Below are 19995 nucleotides of genomic sequence, written 5' to 3'. Positions count from 1 at the left end.
AGAGAACAAGAGAGAGAGAACGAGAGAGAGAGAGAGAGAGAGAAAGACAGGGAAATATTTGATGCGTTTTCAAAGAAATAAGGAACAAAGAAGTATGAGAATAAGGGACTTATAAGTGACACAATAGTGCTGTAGCTGAGAAGAAAGAGACGGTTATAGTTTCTATTTTGAAGATTATATTTTTTTAACTTTATTAATTTTTGACTTCCACATACATGTATTTATATATATACATATAATTGTATATACATATTCGCATACCTATTATATACACGTATAAATATAAATAAATATATATATATATACAGTAAATGATAAAAGTGTTAAGTGGATAATGAGATATTATATATATATATATATACAGGAAATACATGTGTGTGTTTAAAAAGGAGGTCGTGTAACGCATGAAATCGTGAACATCCTTTCCGTAATAATATGTATATGTGTGGAGTCGTACAATTAAGCGTATCGCGAATATCATTTGTACGAATATACTACATTCTGAGATAGCAATCGGAAAGAAGATCGGAAATGCGCCTTCCAGAAGGAATTTCTCACGCGAGATGAACAATTGTGGAGCTTTCTAGAAGAAAATGTCTTTGGACCGTTTTTTACGGTATCTTGTTCTATTTTCGAAACGGTATTCTTACAAGCAGCAAATAAAATACTGTATATTTTATCGAAACAACAATTTTTGTTAAAAGCTGTAATATTTAATTACGAATTCAAACACGGTTTTGAAAACAAAGGCACTAGTTGTCTATGCGGTTTATTCTACGTGCTATTTTGTCTCGGAAAAGACTCGATTATTCTACTAACTGTAAAATTTTATGCAAATGATAACGTTAAAGATATCGCGTAACTACGCAGCAAATAATCAGCAAATACAGTTTTACGGTATAGTACAGTGTCAGTTACTGAAATTTTTATCTTGCCCTTTGCGTACAAACGACAGACGAGTTTGGAAACATCTCGTTGATACGACGAAAAAAATTAGCGTGATCAGCTGGAATAAAAAATTGTAATTGTACCTAAAGACGATCGTAAGGTGCAACGCATTATTTCACGAATGAAAATGTCAGGGGAGTGAAAAATTCCAGCTTTTTGAATTGTATTTTGTAAACGAACTTAGTTCGTTTTGAGAAATGTAATTTTTACCAATTCATCGATGTTTCATTTCTTAGTTTGAAGCGGAATTTTTGTACCAACAGATCGTCGCAGCGTGATTCTTAACGATTCCGAAGATATCGATCGCGTTACTTTACAAACTCAAAGCGATCTATTCATTGATCTCTCGACGTTTAAGTAGAAAGTCAACTTATCGACTTAATTAATACCACAAACGTTAAAAGTGTATAGACTTCTCACGGTAAAAGGGTGTTGCGTTCATTCGTCAATACCGATATTAAATATCGAAAACTGAACGGTGAAAAGACGCGACCGAACGATTAAACGATTTAATAGGCGAAACAATTCTGTGCATGTATAAATATTACTAACATTGTAACGTACGTCTCGAGAATCACGAGCTCGCGCCTAATTAGGGTCTATAAATGTATACAACCAAATAAAAGATGTGGAATAATTATCAAATTTTGATTTATTTTATTATAACATTAAAAGTACCGAACTCGTTACCTTGATAGGTTTTCCAACCCTGTGACCCATTTCTCACCTCTTTTATTACTTTTTCTACTCTTAAAAACATATGTATTTCTTTAAATTCCGAATTTTGTATTCCTTTTTAATTTACCTACGGATTAGTATCGCAGGTTCACTGGTAGATGCGGCACTATGCCCAAAATAGTATTTTGCCAAGCTAATATCACTGATACCATTAGTACCATCTTTTCACCGCTAGGTGACTATAGTGTCTCAGAGTCTATGTTTTGATAAAATTCTCGCAGTAGACAATAGAGAAACATTTGGGCAAAAACCCGAAGTACGGTTATCAAACTAACCTTGGTATAAACGTAGAATCTCACCCAACAACGCAATCCTGGCAAAAACTGAGATTCCATTATTTACGAGACAGGATCGAATATCTCTATGGTAAATACACTCGGAAAACATTGAACTACCTAACCAATCCTATGGCAGAATACATTCAAGAATACATAGAACTGGAGGAAACTGTTTTATACAACATCCAATTCGACAAGAAGAGGAGAATGATCGTGAGAACCTGCTGAGAAGGATCGAACATATGGATAAAGTACAATACCGTACGTGCCATCCTGATGTATCTGAATATGAATCCAATATATTTGAAAATAATTACATCATACAACTCACCTAGGTGAATATACACAGTTTACTTGACCAAACTATTTAAAATTCTCCATGTACAGAATTCATAGACATAATAAATTTATTATTTTTCTCTTACATACATACCTTTGCGGATGATTCTAAAGCACTACAGCCAAATCCTACAGAGGCGATTATCGTCCGCCTTGAAATTTATAACTGCAGTTCACAAATGGAAGACGACGAACTACAAATTTTCTGGATATTAGCACACGTGGGTATTCCTGAAAACAAAGAAACAGACCAACCATTCAAAGGAGCCGCGACCAAGCAACCAGACAGTATGGAGAAGTTACCTCTTACGAATTTCCACGGTGTGTTGAAATATAAAATATGGAACGATTCTGAAAACAAATTGAATACTTTACTCTCTTCTTTAAATCAGGCAGAATATCTTGATTTGTCGATTTATATTAAATTGTGTAATATGGGACTATTGGTTGTATACTAACTTGATTAAAAAAATGACTAGCAGATTGTAAAAGAAAGGGCCTCGTGTTCGCTCAAATAATGAAATCATTCGTACAAAGTCTTGATATACCAGCCATTAGAATAGTAAAAGATCGTTTTAAAGCGAATGATGAAGTATATAGCAATACATTGTAATATTACATTGTTATTTCTCTTATTTTAATTGTAACAGTATCAATATATATTGCATGAATGTATCAAGCTTATATACGTAGGATGATCAAAGTTTAAATAATGAAATGAAAGTTTCGATTTTCATTTCCGAAAAAGGTTAATTACAAATGTATATAAAAATAATACACGATAGTAACGAATGCACAAATAAGAAATACACGAAATGTATGTAAATTTAAAGATTTGCGAATTCTATTGAATAGAACGAAGCACTCGCACGAATAATATTTAATTCCGCGCAAACTACACTTGAAACTATGATTAAAGTCGTATGTGAACAGTTGAAAGTGGAAAGTTTGAAATGCATACGCGCGTAAAATGCTCAAACGTGTGAATGTAAGAAATTTATACTTATGTACACACGTATGTGTCTTTTATATGGACACGAAGCGATTAGTTCCACCTATTCGCTGTTAGATGGTATCCCATGTTCATGGAAGAAACTACGGTCATGGTGGAACGACTTTTAAAAGTTGTTCAAGTACATGATGTTACTATGGACGAAGTACAAAATAGTCATGACATGTAACGCTTTTTCGTGTCCCACGTTTGAGTGTCATCTGATATGTATCTTTGTATGAAATGTGCGCGCAATGATCTTATCTTAAATGAAGATTACAATGTCAATCGAACGGCGAAATATGCAAATATATATTACGATAGTAAATCATAATCGATATACATACATAATTTTTTCCGATCGATCTATCGTATCGTAGAAGTGTCAGTTTTAGGTGGGAAGCGCAGGAAGAAGAAGCGTAAACGTTTCATCTAGAAGTTAACAGGTAAAGAATACAATCAATAGCTTTTACATTTGTTTTCATATTGTCGAATTCGTGTACGATTAGAACAATGAGCATTATTTAGAAGAGTTATTATATAGACACGTATGTATATCCAATCCGATCGCTAAAGTTGGTTAAGAGTAAATATACGTATGTATAACTTCCGTATACAATGGCTGACAAGAGTATTTCAAATTAAAATACTTACCGTAGAAAACTTTTATATATATTATATGTATCGTGTAAAGTATTAGTACTGCAATGACTCAGTAATGAGACATGACTATTAGTGGTTATGTTGATCAAATTTAGAAGCAATCTGAAAATGTACAATGTATAAAAGTTACAAGATATCTACTGTAAATATATATTTACTAGAAAGTTAATATGGGGTATGAACAGCCATCTTAAACACGTAACGAGTGTTAAAGATGGCCCCATTAAATGTTGAAGTTTATTAAATATTTGTTTCGTCTGTACGAAATATTTACTTGCACTAAATATGTACATACATTTTCAAATTGGTTTCAAATATCACCATAATCATAATATCGAATCTAATTCGTAAAAGGTTTCTATATATATGAGTCTTCTAAATTTTCAATTTCGATGTTCCAGTTTCATAGAGACTGAAGTTCGTTAGGATCTTTTTTTTTTTATTATTATTAAAATTCCAAGTTTTTATAGAATCTTATATTTCATTATCTCAAATTTCCTAAACAACCATCACTGTTTCACGGAACAGATTATAATAACCCATATTTTGTTAAAGGTTTTTCATTCGTTCCTGTTCTTCCTGTAACCTGGAAAGGACTTTGATGATGCTTCAAAGCCAAGAACGTAAGTAATTTTGTATTTGGTACTTTTAACGTTATTATTTCACATGTATTTCACATTGAGTACTATCGATTAAAAAGTAGGATCTGATCGAAGATAGAAATTTCTCAATTTATGTACTCGGTTACAAATAATGCAAGTGGGAGAGTCGATAGAGGATAGATTTATATATTCCGTGCCGCGAGAACCAGTCGACAAATTATCCACGATAAACCGTGAAACGCACGGAAGAAACGGCCGGGTCTCGGCAATGAAGCATATTGTTGCAAATTTGCCAATCTAAAAGGAGATTTATTATTGCTGTCCCGTGCAATGCAAAGGTTCGTTATTATGGTCTGTCTATGGACTAGTTTATTTATAGATATTGCGCAAGAGATATCCATTCTGTCCTGACAAGATATTGCGCAAAGCTTACCACGTTACTTCTGTATATTCGCTTCAGGTTTGTCGTTTCACCGATCACCTACGCAACGACCGACCACTATAGTTTTTCCCAATCTCCGAGATGTTAACCTAAACAGAATTTTAAACTAATTTCTCTCTTACGAAGGTCGGCCTGTGGCGTTATTTCTCCGGTTACGATCGTGATCTTCTCTATTTCCACGACAATCTATAATCATTCTATCCACAACTACATATGTACGCGTATCCGCATCGATTACCACCTATAGCTTTGTTTTCCACGGGTTGCGTTTGACAAACGAATAAAAACATGTATATTTTCGTAGGAATCACGTATGAGGATCCGTTTACGTCGAATTGTATTGTTCGATCCCGGGTTAAGCGTTTATCTTCATACGCCATACGTTTAACTCACGAACGCGAGGACGAATGGGAACGCGGTTTGACGCTAAAGCTGTAAAAAAAATAGAAAACGAATTCGGTTTTCAATACGTTTGTAGGAGAAGGAGCCGATATCGTTGTTATCGTTATTTAAGCGTTTCTTTCGAAAACTAATAATACCTTTTATATCTTGCCAATACCATCATTTTTACGTTCCGTGTTCATTTACGGCATAGAAATAATTTCCCTTGTTCATTCGCGGCGAACGTTGTCGGGAGAAAGAATTCAACTATCGGATAGCAACTTTTCCAATTAATCTACGCCGTTGAAAAAGTGTAATAAAGAACGTAAGCAGATAACACACACACACAACTTATCCAATGTCTGGTTCTTGTACAAAGTACGATAATTCGGCTTGTTCTTATCGCGAATAATACATTTCGAATGCAGGATACCGGCTGGTCGACGTGTTAACAGTTTAAACTCGATGCCTGCAATATTATTAGCGGCGATATGATAGAAACTTTTGGTAATAACGAACTTGCCAAGTTATCGTCGGTATAATAGCGGTATCGATGTAATATCTTGCTATAATAATGGTTAAAAACGCGATTTCTTCGTATAAAATTCTAAAATTCTAAAATTCGTCCTTCGCGACTATGATTCGTTGCTTTTCTAGTTTTGAACGGTGAAAGTTAAAGGCCGAGAGCATAAACTTAATAACTTCTTGCGCGCTCCCCTTTCGGTGATGGGACGCTTTTGATGAATTAACTGCCTGGGGTAAACTCGTATTTAAATGGAAATAATTCGTGGGATTATCGTTGTCCCTTGTCGTTATTACTTTACCGAAGACGATTAAATATTATTGGATAAGTAATTCGTTTGGTAATCGGTTCTTGAGTAGCGGATGGTGATAACTTAATTCGAGTAGGGTTCACAAATTTTAATTTACTCGTCTACATCTTTACTTTCGCGTTGATAATTGGTTCGTTTGTGATAAATAATTTTTATTTATTTCATGAAAATGTTAGGAATGGGATTCGCGCGTGTACAGGTGTAAGCATTAACAGTTTTCGGGATATAAAGTTAGGGATATTGTTACAACTTAAATAATTTGGACAGGTAGGTTGTTTTCTTAATTTTTTAATAGTTCTTTCAGTTACCTTTTATCGTACAATATCTGCTTGGTTTTCACATACAAGAATGAACGAATTAAAGACTCGTTATTTACACGCGATGGAATATAATTTCAAATATAAAAGTTTAAATGTGTGAAATTGGATTCTCTCAACCACATCGGCTTTAAACCAGTTGGTTATTGATTTACATATATAGGAGGAAGCCTGACAGTGACGGAAACCAGATCGTAACGCTTCAGTTGATTTATTAGTCTTTCCAAGGCCTGCCTAATTTCATTGCTAATTTTAGACTAACTCTTAGACGCATCGTTTGCGACATTGACGAAGCTTTTTATTCCACAAGGTTAACTTTTTTCCGAGTCGTTTATCGTAGCACCAAAATTCTCAATTTCTTTTCAATTAGAGGTTAAACGGATTGATATTTTATTTGAATCACAAAATGTACGTGAATGATTTACAAATATTATATACATATATAATAATTTCTTTAATCGTGTTCACGATGTAATGAAAATTGGGCGAATATAATTTCTCCTTTTGATACGATCTCAACTTTTGTCTACAAGAGATCCATCGAAGCAGCGCAATTCCGAATTTTATTCTAAGGTCTTACCATTCGAGTTTACTTGTTGATTCCAACGCACTCACACACCTGAAACTTTGCTCACCTTTATTTTCTCAAAGTAAGAGAGCACGAGGGCCAGGTAAAAAGCAAATTTCAGGCGTAAGAGTACTGTCGAGGATGCTTGATTTCCACCTAGGTATTTATCGCGTACTTCGCCCTGCTTACCCTCGTAAATCAACTTTTTTCAAGGAAATGTTAGCTTTCATACGCTTTATCGAATTTCTGGCATCGACACTTTGAAAACGGTTCATTCCGATATAGTGCATTGCTTTTAGAAATTTCGCCGTTTCAAACTCTTTTAATCTTGAAAACCGATTCGCGTCTCTCGCGTGTAATATTTATAATAAACATATGAAACGTAATTCGTTGATCACAGATCTTTTTTTTTTTTTTTCGCATATGAAAATGGTATAGCTATTGTTAAAAAAACACGAATCGATTCTTCGTTCCTGTACACATTTGTATATCGCTTCGCGAGCCAATACAAGAAATATTCTCATCGTTACACAACGAACTTTACGACGCGATTTATCGCTAGATACGGTGGACTTTAGAATAGTTTGGACGTTTTCAAATCGATGGCAGTTTTTCAATGCCAAGGCTCGACCGGAGATTGTTATTGTTGATTATTCGTTGCATCGACTATGATGGATCCATAGGCCGAGGAAAGAAATCACACGCTGCGACGATAGACTGTCACGGACACACCTGAAACTTTGCTCACCCAGAAGAAAAAGTACGGGCAGAGCAAAGAGTCAGGCCCGACCGTAACGTTCGAATTTTACACCGCCGGGGCATGCTCGAGTGTTTCTTCTTTCCGTTGTCACGTTGCTCCGGGCGAGGAACGCGCTACCCTCTTCTCCGATTTGACGAAATAGCGCCGCCACGAGGACACTGGAAAATAGAGGCGCAGAGATTCTTCATCGAGAGAGTAGTAGATCCGAGGGAATGAGTTACCGGTAAGACAGGGACCTCGAGAGCCATCAGAAGTTGCGGAAAAATAGGCTGTCGGATAGTGAAGGAGAGAATCGAAGGGAAAGAAGAAAGAAGAAAGAAAGAAGTGAAGAGCGCGGAGAGAACTCTGCGAAGCTCCGCACTCAGCAGTGGCAGCCAAGGAATCAAGACCGCACCATGTTTCATCCTACTATTCGCTCTTTCTCCCTTTGCCTCGAGAGACGACACTCGAATCTCCATTGTTCGTGGTTCGGCTGAAACAGAATTGAAAAGACGCGTGATATTTACCAATAGATTCCATTCAGGCCGCAAATAATTCATAGGGTGACGGGGTCAACGAACGGATTCTAGCAGAACAGACTCTAATCGTTTTTAAGACTTTTTTAAGGAGTTCATTGTGTTTGAAACGGTGAGCTCGATGATCGATAAAACGGTGGTCCGAATGTTTGATCGTGGTATTACCGCGTTATCGCTAGAAATAGCTACGAAGTTTACGAAGAGTTTAGTCTTTCTATGTCTTTTTCAATTGAAATCGATCGCAACTTTTATTCTTAATCGAGCGTTCGATCGTAAAATTCAACGAGTCAGCTTGGAGTAATCAGATTTTCAACAAACGCTTCTTTTCGATAAGACGATGTAAAAACATTGTAACTGTTCTGTTTCTCGTGTGTCAGAATCATACGTAATCCCATCGTTACATACACTTTGCTAAATACCTGATCGACCGTGAGCGAGGGCCCCTAAACCGATTACCACAGTTTATGCTGTGCCGTAGTAACAGCCACCCATATAAGTGCTCCTAACAGCAACTTAAATGTATCCGAAAGCCTGTTAAAGATCAATCTAATTTCAAATTAATCGATGGTTATTAATCTTCCACTTTCGCGACGATGGGAATTTCCACGGGAAAGTAATTAGCAATTTACCTTGCAACTTCGGAGTTTGAACATTTGATAAAACATCTTCGCACCGAGTTTAGAGAAGATGGAAATTTTATTTAAAATTCTGGGACGACGATACTTATATGTATATGTATATGTATATTATTATTATTATTATTATTATTATTATTATTATAAAGCGATTTCTATCTCTCGTATTTGTTCGAAATCGGATTTTCATTAAACGCTTCTTGGAACAGAAAAAGACATTCATAAATAATCAATGTGGACATAATCACGGCTCGTCGCAGTGCTAATGAGATTTCAAAATGTCTCGTGTACGACGCGCGTAACGTATTCGTAAGACGTTTTTGTAGCAGGTATTGAAATAATTTGGTGAGTCATCGTATAACTCTAATTTGCCAAGTGTTCACGTTATAAAGGTTTTTCGGTCTTGTGCGTTCCTGCTCTTCCGTTGCTCTATCCGTTAAGGTCAAACCTGACCGAGTCCATGCTCCAAGCCGAAGAGATAGAGTGGTCAATTTCCACGCACCCAGCAGATTTCAGGAAGTTGGTATTTTTCTATGTATGATGGTTATTTGGTGTCCGTGGCAGCCTGGAAGATGGTAGCACGAAAGAGAGATCCGCCATCTGCGGACGCAGTTTGTCAGAGGGCAAACTCGGTGTCCAGCAGCGGAGAGTATAGCGTTACGGTTGGATGTCAGTGACCGGAGCATAAACCCAAGATAGTTTCACCATTACATCGACGTCTTCCTTCTTGGCTTGGCTCCTTTCTGTCGGCCTGTACCATCCGCACAGCCACGCACGGTCGCTCGTTCGCCGTGGCCGCAACACCTGAGTGTCTCCGGTTGCAAATGCACGCGTCAATAAGCTGCTTTCCACCTCGAGGATTCCCTCGGTCCAACCAAAGATTCGTTTCCTCGATCCGGTACGATTCATCGTTCGGTTCGATCGAAGTCCCTTGAAACTCGAACGGAAACTCTTCTTACCGATCGTAACACTCGATTGTTCGATTAATCGTTGGTTTCGTTCTATGGTTACTCCGGTGATGTTGCAAAAGAGAAATTCGCCTTTTGAATTTAATTAGGTTCGCGATTTTCATTAGCGCGATCAGAGCCTCTAAACGAGAGACGAGCCAGCCACGCGATGACCTACTCTCTTCGTTTCGCGAGCCATGATGTATTATCGTTGAATGTTTAATCGAATGGTTACTGGAAATTCGTTAGCTTAGCCGTCGTGATTCAGTAATCTCTATTTTTGGAAAATTAAGTTCGAGTTAAGATGATTTCGATTCGGGATAAGAACAACGATCGTTCGATTAGACCTTTCTTTGAATCGCTGATTAGCGATATGATAAAAACCAAAGGATCGTGATAAAAGATGGGAGAAAACTTGCGAATACAGAACATTACTTTTACGAGGCGCTTAGAGCGCATATGGAATAATAGTATTAATAACACGCAAGTGAATCGAATTGTGTAATTGATGGTGTAAAAAGATCCAGGCCAGCTTGTTTCCGATTACGTGTAACATGGTAGGAGATTCGATCCAACCGTATCTTGTGTAATTGGCACACTTTACATCACCTCCTAACTAATATCTTCTCACGCGTACTAATAAGGATCATATAAAATTACGTTCGTGAAATTCTATAGAGAAACTAATACGTTCGATGTTTTTATTAACTTGAAAAACCTGTCTCTTCTTCACAGGTTATAAAATAACATTTCTAAGTCATGGAAATTCGGTAAATTAGAAATAAGGAATTTTAGCTGGGAAAGCTTAATTTTTGATAAAAGAGAGGAAACTTGTATCATGTACTATCTAATGAAAAACGAATCTAATTGAAATCGTCATAATCGTCTATAATCGAACGGTACCGGTTGAGAGTTAACGTGAAACAGCAATTCGTTTATTCTTACCTGTTACGATACGAACAATTGTCTCTGAATAGCAACGTGCGATAGAGTATCGTTATCTTTATGCTAGCCAAATATTTGTTAGGAATTTAGCGTATTAATCGATACGACGAGCAGTGGTCATAAAATTGAGTTTCGCCTCGGACGAGGTCGGCGACAACGTCGGCGATCGGGAAGAAACGAAGCTATGGTCGATCGATAGACGCCGAATTGTTGAGCCCCGTGCATCATAAAGGCTAACGACCGCAGGCAGTTTGGCAGCGTTTGTGAAAGCGGTCTTTCTTCGAAGTAATGCAGCCGGAATCATGCGATGACGAGAGCGATTATGAACGTGCCAGCGAACGAAGGGAGACAGAGTGCGCTTTCATTTGGTATGCGTGGATGCGTGTTTGCGTGAACGAACGGGGATCAGGGTGAATCAGGAGGAGGATTCTGAATGACAGCAAAATGACGAGAGGAAAGAATAAACGTCGAAACGGAGAAGAGAAAAGTGAGACAAAAATAGAAAAATAAAAGAGAACGTTTGTGTTTTCGAGTATGTCGTAAATAGGCTTGAATCTGAGTTTGTCGTGCTTTATATTGTATAGAAATTTACAACGAAACAAAGGGGAAGGAAAGATGGGATGGGAAGACAGAAATGACAGAAATGGCATACACGGTTAAAAATGTCACGTCAGATACTCTGAAATGACTTCGTTGCCACTTTATCTAGTTGCCTTTGTCCATAACCAGACGCCGCGCCGTGAGATGTTTGTTTGAATATATATATATACACACAAAATGTGACAGGAAGCCGGAAAAAAAAGACGAACAAGGAGAAAACTAGTGAAAAGGGGGTCAGTAGCGGCGCCACCGGCATCAGCACGGAAGGGTTTAAGCAAACATTCGTAATCACACGATCGTTTAATATGTATGGGACTTCCGCGTGACCGTTTAACGCACGCGTAGCTTCCAAAAGCGGCAGTCCGAATACACGGCCATTAAAACAAAGGGTGAACTATGGAACTTTCGATACTACCGATAGGAAACGAAAATGGATTAAAAATTGAGGAATTAATCGAACAGCGTCAAACAGATCGTACAAATTACGCTGTTGCGAGATAAAAGACAAATTGTTTCCTTCGATGGTAGAGCGATTACTTTTGGGTGCGTTAAGCGGCGTGACGAAATAGAAATATGGGAAGGGAAAAAACGAATAACGTATCTAGGAACGAATCCGGTTTAATCCATTAAATACTAACGATACGTAATTTTTTCTCAGTCGACCTTTATCGAATTCTGCTTCTTCGTTCTATATGCTGTAAGATTCGTCGACGAAGAACCTGGAAGGAAAGTTCTATTTTCTTTCATATATTCGTCGATCTTCTTGCGACAAAATTTACTCATAGTAAATGTTCTACGTTTAATCGATTATCTCATAGACTGTTCGTAGAGAGGTGCGAATGATGTCTGAAACAAGCTCTTAACGGTATAAAAATTTATGTGCTTCGTAATTACACTTATGTAGTACGAGCTGGACGAGATTTATCGACCTCCTCGAGTTTCAAAGAGGACACGCTACTTTCCCAAGGCATTTTTAACGATCGTCGTCGGAACATAAATCATCGTTTTCCCGTGATTTATATATGTTAGCGTCTCGTGTCACGGAGGCGTGGCATAGGCGTGAATCCCCGTAGTGTCTGCTTCTAATTTAATTTATTACATCAGCCCATCAGCGATCCATGACGGTATTAAAGATCCTGTAAATTATTCACGCTGGATCGTGCTCGGTAGTATGTAATTCCATTACGGTTGATTATCCGTTCGAATAACTGCTATTCGGTTTAGATGGATATAAAGTTCGTTTGATACTTGTATTCAATGGTGTAGCTTACGAAAACTGATATAGGAGCTTCAAGACACCGTTATTATCGTCCTTTTCGAGCGAATTAGGATCAGTTATCGATAGGTTATTGTTGTGTCAATGCTCGAGGTAACAGAATGATGTGTTTGAAAACGTGTATTGATCTGTCAGTCTCTCAAAGACAGTATGGCAAGTCGTTAAATATGATAAATATCTTGAGCTATTATCGACGGCGCGTTTTTACCACCAACTATGATCTCGTTCGAGTCGTACCTTTCGAATTAATCAAGACGTCGATCTAAGAATTTAACGAGACTAATTTTTATTTTCACGTTATTTATTTAACGTTATGCAAACTATACGCTGCTTGAAATATCAAGAAACGTATCGAAGGTAGATCGCGTATCATCTTCGATAACAAAGCTAAAAACCTTATTATTTCATGGTTTTTAGAGGAACTCGAAGAAAATTTCTCTGTATCGTTATGAAAGGAGAATTTCTAGAATTTTGCTACCAGTTTCAAATATGACCATAGAAATAACGAAAAAATAGGTTCTTTGTACGCGAAGGTTTCGAGCTTAAAATTAACAGCGTTTCGAGCGAAAAATTAAAGAGCCCTCGTAGCTTGATAACAATCCGAGATTCATCGTTACATGGAAAAAGGTACAAGCGATGGTGGAAGTGGGGAAAAGGGGTGTAGAGAGGTAGAGAGGAGGGCGGAAGAAAAAGAGGAGACGAAAGAATGCGAGGAGACAAATGGGGATGTGCTTGGAAAGTTTCAATGAGAATAAACGAAACTGTGCGCCCTTTCGTTCGGTCGCGTGAGCATTCTTTCCATCCGTGTGCGTGTACAAGGATGCGAGAGAAAAGAAGAATTCTAGAATGCAGAAACAAAAGAAAATGGAGTACGAGCAAGAAGCACTAAATCTAATTGCCCGACGACATCGTCATGGGAAACGAACGAACGACGAGACGTTCTTGTTCCACATTTTCCTTCTTCTCCTCTTTCCCTTTCTTTTTCTTCGTCTTCTTTCCTTTTTTTCTTTTCTTCGAATCTATCGTTTCAATAATTCATCGAACGCTCTTCGATGTAAATGGGTACGTTGATTCTTGAAAGTTGCCGCTTCGAAATCTCTTGCCGTTATATGGATCTTTAATTCAGATTGCGTTCTTCCTCCTTTTGAGTTTGCAAGAATTTTGAAAAAAACGGAACGATACGGAAAGTTTTTCTTCCAATAACTTTGTCCAAAAAATAAATCTTTAGTTTTCACGCGATACCTAATTTTTGTACAAAGTCGAGTGTTTTTAGAAAAATTCACGTTTTCGAAAAGACTGATGCAGCAATTCTGCTTACGGATTCGTGTACCTGACGAGTATCGCGGAACAAAATTCGTGTTGGACAGTGAAATTTACAGGGAACAGTCGAGACATAAGACGAAAAAATACTAAAATTTGTACTTGCATGCGAATCGTGGAAAATAACCGAGAATGGCACAACAGGCACAATTTTCTTAGCATATATTTGACATCGTATAAGATATTTAAACACCAGACGTAAGATTAAAAAAGAAAAGGCAGTGCCGTTGGACTAATCAGGCTCGAGCGTAATAGGCTCTGGCAAGATCCGAATGACGCGAGCTTCTCCACGAGGCGAAGCTCCGGTACCGGTGTTAACCGGCCGCGTCTTCGAAGAAACAGGAAAATTGGACGCAGATGGGATTTAAAGGAAGAAGAAACGAGAGCCGCGTGTACGAGGGGAATCATGCAGCAGGCACATGTGACTTTTGTTGGCAGGCTGTGCCCACTAAGGCAACCAAGAGGAAGAACGAGTTTTAATTTCTCGCGTCCGCGGCTCATGACCCCGGGGAATCGTCGAGACTTTTTTTCTTTCTTGTCACGATCGAAGTGGGTCAAGCCTGCTACTTCCATCTATTAGACGCGCGCTCCAGCTACTATTGTCATCGTCATCGCTGACGTTCTACGTCATCGAAATCTGTCCTCAGGAACAGAGAATGAATACCTTAAACGAATCTAATAACCGAGAATATTCATAGATAGGAATGCCAATTATTCGTATCTATAACCAGGAAAGAAGCGGTTGAAAGTTTTAATCAAACTGTTGGTAACTACCGAAGTAAGTTGTTGAGTAAAAAGTTTGAAATCCTATTTCATAATAGCATGCATAATTTGACAGGGATTCGACGTAGTATCTATGAATACGTAATCCACTCGTACTAATGGAAACCATAAGCAGAATCACACGTAGTTTGTTAGATTACCTATATATATTATTATATAACGTACAGTACGTTATATTATAAAATACACGCTGTATCTTTTTCAAGATTCAAGCTGTGTTGTATCATCTTTATTATTTATTATTATTAACGCTTTATTATTAACGCGTGAACGCAAAGATTTTGAAATTAATCGGACATCTGATTTAATTTAATATTCAGGATACTAGCCAATGGAATCTAATCGCAATAACGAACGGCGATTTACGCGCTACCGCGCTTGCACAGACTTTTAATCGCCTTCTACCTAAGGTAACAGCCTTCTATAGAACGAGCGATTCGATCGAATCGTCATTTCGTTCACGAATCCAAAATGCTTATCTCGGTCTCCACGATCGTGCTATAAACCGCTCGGAAACGTGTTAAGTTAAAAAACGCACGACTCGCGAGCAACAAAACGACCAGCCACGATAATGCAGCAGGATACCGAAGGAACGAGTCTCGGGTTTCTTAAGCAGATTTCGTGTTTTTGTGCGACGAGAAGGAAACTCCATTTGTTATACCGTAACGGAAATCGTGGACGTAACACGCGTTACGTTTAAACGTGGCGACGCAACAACGCCACGTCCACTATTTCCCGTTTAGATGCGCGCCCCACGATAGATAAGAAGACAACAGGATAAAACGAAAACGCCGGCTAACGTGTAAATTTTAAGTACTTCCCATTCCCCGTCTAAACTGTATTCCCACTTATCTCTCACTCTCGCCTCGTTCCGGTAGTCACCCCGCGCCTTCCTTCAACTTCCGTCCTTTCCACCCTTGAATTTCCATTTTCGCTTCAAGTTGGCCGACTGGCGCAAACGCGATACGGAAAGACGAAGAAAGAGTCTGGAAAGCGACTGAACGGAAGAAGGAACGAAGGTTCGAAGGCCGTTTCGTCGCCGCTCACCGCGTAAGTTTTGCGAAAAAGTCGTTTCGATCGAATGGAATCGTCGACTTTAAGCAGCGAATCGGGCAGACAGCCGGTTCTCTGTTCCAGCTGTTTCTTTCGGAACAACGTTCTATTATCCCCTCGTGCACCTCCCACGGGGGATTACCCGCAAACGTCTCCCTCTCGGAAATTTTCCGATGACAAACGAGCCGTTAGAGAAGCGTACGGATTTAGATTTCGGCTGCGCTTGGTCGTTTGCCGCCCGGTGGAAATTTTTCTACCACGCTAGCACCACCTTCCGACCAGTTACGTGAAATACCACGAAGGGAATAGGAAGGGGGAGAATGGCGGACGAGCGCGTGTGTGCGCGCGTATAAGGGCTGGAGAGTCGAGAAGTTTCTCTCGCGGTAACTTCATTCTAATTTCCAACGGGAACGAGCTTAAGAGAAAAATAATTCACCGGATATTTTCGAATAAATTTCCTGCACGCAATGGGAGAGTCTGCGGAAGCGAAAGAAAAAGAGGGTTAGCGAAGGAAAAAAAGGACGACGCGGCGTTAAGCAGCCAGCCCGGTTTTCTACGGGGGTGTAAATTATGCTCTTCTTACAGGCCGCTACGCGGCAGTTTTCACTCTATCCGGTACCGGCCGGCCACCGTGTATTTATGTTACGAGTTATTAAGAGAAAGTTTCAGGTTTTACGTCGACTAACGTCCCACACGATGAGCTCGCTGGTGAAACGGTCTGCCGGTCTTCTAGGCGATATTAAAGCCTGCTAGCCTGCGAGATAATCGAATCGCAAGACGCGCGTTTAGAACAAAGAGTTCGTTTTGAAATCGTCCGATTGTTCCCGAAACATTTTTCCATAGAAATAAAAATTCCGTCTCTTTGTACGAAGAAACGTCAGCGACGATCCAGGTTTACCTACGCAGCATTAAAATAAGAGAATCGTGTAAACGGCCGATTGTGCGTTACCACAGACCGAGATCATTTTTCGCAGATCCGCTTCCTCTCGTAAGCTCGAACGAGAACATCGCGTTAAATTAAATTCAGCAAACACATTTGCCAAGTTTTGTACGTAGCGTTCAACGTGCACGGAATTCGTTTGCTTCGCGGAAATCGTGTTTCCTCCCCTGCCGCGCGAACTAGCGATTGCTTCCGCGAACACCGATGGATCGCGTGGTTGTTTCGTATAAAACGATTTCAACGAGTTTTACGCGGTTACGTTTCTTTCTGCGAGTTGCCTTCGAAACTTCTCATTCGTACGAACTATAAAATATCGCTTTGACGATTGACGTTTCTTTTACCGATGAACGTTAATAACTTTCCAGCAGCTGAAAAATAATAATTGCTCAGTTTCATCGCCGTAAATAAACCTCTCGAATTTATCGTGTAAACGATTATTTCAGAAGCTTTGTTCAAACTCTTTCTTTAAACGTTAAATATTTGACCAGAGTACACGATTACGACTACTCGAGAGAGAGAGAGAGAGAGAGAGAGAGAGAGAATTTGTTCGCTCTACCACGAGAAGATCAGGCGGAATCGGTTGTGGAATCAGCATCGAATTACATACACGGACGGACGAGGCAAGGAAGATAAGCGTAAGAAAAGTCCTACACGAAGGCAGTTGTTCGGCAGTTATTTCAGAAACCAGGCTTCAGAACCGTGCTGTCATCCCTCTGAAACCGCTATCGAATGTCTTTCGAGTGACTCGGCTCTCTCCATCTCCTCCTGTCTTGTTCGCTTTTGGCAAAATCGATCGATCTCCCGACAGATAAGATTATACGGTGGAGCGATCGTAAAGGAATACCGCAAACGCGTCGCGTCGGTGCTCGTCCTCCGGATTCTTTTGCACCTTCGTCCCTATCGATAACAATGATCGCACGATACGCGTAAGAAGCCTTACGCGCTAAAGGATCGCGCAGGAAACTGGAGAAAAACGAAAGGGATGCAAGGGACGAAGAAGGATCGTGCAAATTTAACGCTCGCTCACCGAACGAACGCAAGGTTCGATCGAATGAAACGCGAGTACCACGTGCAGCTCGGAGCATAGAATGTGGATAAAGTTTGAAAACTACTTATTAGTTAATAAAGTAGTTAAGATATAGTATATAATAGGAAATAAAAGGAACAGGAAGAAAGATGAAATTTACGCGACCATAGACCGAAAGTCGACGATAAAAATAAAAATTGACGGAAGCTCGTAGAGGTAACATCGGGCGAACGAGAATAGCGACATACGTACTTCGTAATTCGAGAGGAAGCGGGACCAACATCCTGTTTTAATATATTTCCGGAAGGTTACGGCTATCGAATCGCACGAGTTTGTGGTTTCGACGCTCCGTTGCTTTTGCATCCTTCGCCACTACCGCTGCAACCATCGATGTCATTGTCGTGATTTCCCTTCCTTTGTTTTTCTCTATTGCCTTGTTAGACTCTAAACGTCCGTAAACATCGTTCGGTCCGTCGATCGATCGATGAAATATCTCGCCAACCACAAATTTCGAATTCGTATTTGTACAGACAAGAATCGTTTATATTTATATTCTTTGATCCGAATTACTTTCTTTCTACTCTTTCGTATAGCTAATACTTTTATAACAATATCAGCGTTACGTTAAAGATGTATTTGCGAAGCAAGGGTTTATCAAGATATCGTACGACTATTTTCGCTTTCCAAGAGACGCTTACAGAGCGAATAAAACAAACGAAAGAAAATTGGTGGGCCACGCAAAGACCCTTTACCAGGGGGGAAAATTATTGTGTTTCGCGAGGATAAAAGTTCAGCGGCTTGGCGTACGAAACAATTTCCCGACATAAAAAGTTAAAATATCTGCGTATGACTGGGACGGCGCGACGCGTAACTCGTTGACAAAACGCGGAGCAACTTTCTTTCCGGGGAGTCTTAACTTGTAAACTTTATTCCCCCATAGTTCGCCTTAAAACCGTCGGGCTTGGCCAAATCTTCGTCGAGATGGCATCGCTTCTTAATTAAAATGCAACCTACGTACAAATATTCGTCGAGCAGCAAGCTGTGTTTACCTACCAGCCGAAAAAGAAGAGACCGAACAAGAGAGGGCAAAAGATAGTAAAAGGAAGATGGCCAGATATGGGAACGTTTACCCGCAGCGGTTGAATTTTACAGGAAGAAACGATCGTAACCGCTGATTTCGGTCACATAGTCGTGGCACGAGCAGAGGGCTCCACGAGAAAACCGAGGTTATCATGACCGGCATGACAAACCATGATTACAATAATTCTTTCCTTTATTCAAACAACGGACTTCCTCTTTCATCTTTCTCGACGATCTCGAACGCGCTCTCCACACTTTTCGGATGCTAATGGAACGAGAACGAACCGCGAGCCAACGACCTGAAAACGCTTGGAAAGTTTGGTTCCCGATTTTCTCGATTTCTCTCCAACTATCTTACGATCGCGTAACACTAGAGATAAGGCAGATACGTATTCGAGCCAAACTTAAATATTAGCTTCTCCAATTAGAATTCCGATATTACAGCTTTCGCGTGTCGGAAACGACGTTTTCCGCAAACATTATCTTTGAGAAATTAAGACTCTTCGGAAGCGGAATTATAACATAGAATTTTCAAAGTCTCTATCGAAAGAGGGGGTGGGGGATGGAAAAGGTGAGAAAGACAATAGGACAAATGATCCAAATAGGACAAAAATCGTGTAATTCTGATAGATTCGGAGCGGTTCGGAAGGCCGAAGAGTATAAATTGCGAGAGGGATGCGCGTAGCACGCGGTGATTGAAATCGTTCTGTACGCGCCTGTACGCGAAGGATCGAATGGGAACGAGCGACCGGGGCGAAGTATCGTTACCGAGTCGCAATTAAAAGAATCGCTTCTCTTGCCTTCTTTAAAAGTCGATAGCAGAGCAGATCCTGAACCGGCGTAAAGAAACCTTTCGATCGAAGAAGCCTCTTTACGTTGGTTTGGTTAGCTTTTCGCGTTATTCTTCCGTCAGCGGCATAGCCTTGGTAAATGACAAATTTCTTTGAATTTCGTTTTCGAAGCTTGAAAAAAAGCTTCCCTATTATCATTATCGCCCATGGTCCGTGCGCGCGC

At 39.5% G+C, this 19995-nt stretch overlaps 1 protein-coding gene and 1 long non-coding RNA gene across 2 annotated transcripts in view; both read left to right on the top strand.

Moving 5' to 3' along the window:
* The first annotated feature begins 1653 nt into the window (after nucleotides 1–1653).
* LOC139991513 (uncharacterized) lies at nucleotides 1654–3957 on the top strand. The gene is made up of 2 exons (XR_011800865.1): nucleotides 1654–2299; nucleotides 2418–3957. It is a non-coding gene; the product is annotated as an uncharacterized lncRNA (long non-coding RNA).
* A 553-nt stretch (nucleotides 3958–4510) lies between these two features.
* LOC139991369 (uncharacterized) overlaps nucleotides 4511–19995 on the top strand; it is a 130463-nt gene continuing 114978 nt past the window's right edge. The window contains exon 1 of the mRNA XM_072011365.1: nucleotides 4511–4580. The gene's annotated coding sequence lies outside the window, so the exon portion shown is untranslated. The remainder of the gene's footprint in view (nucleotides 4581–19995) is intronic.

Source organism: Bombus fervidus, chromosome 10 (assembly GCF_041682495.2).
Source record: "Bombus fervidus isolate BK054 chromosome 10, iyBomFerv1, whole genome shotgun sequence".
NCBI classification, from domain to species: domain Eukaryota; kingdom Metazoa; phylum Arthropoda; class Insecta; order Hymenoptera; family Apidae; genus Bombus; species Bombus fervidus.
Note: the sequence above shows the minus strand (reverse complement) of the source record. Positions and strands in the feature narration are given on the sequence as shown.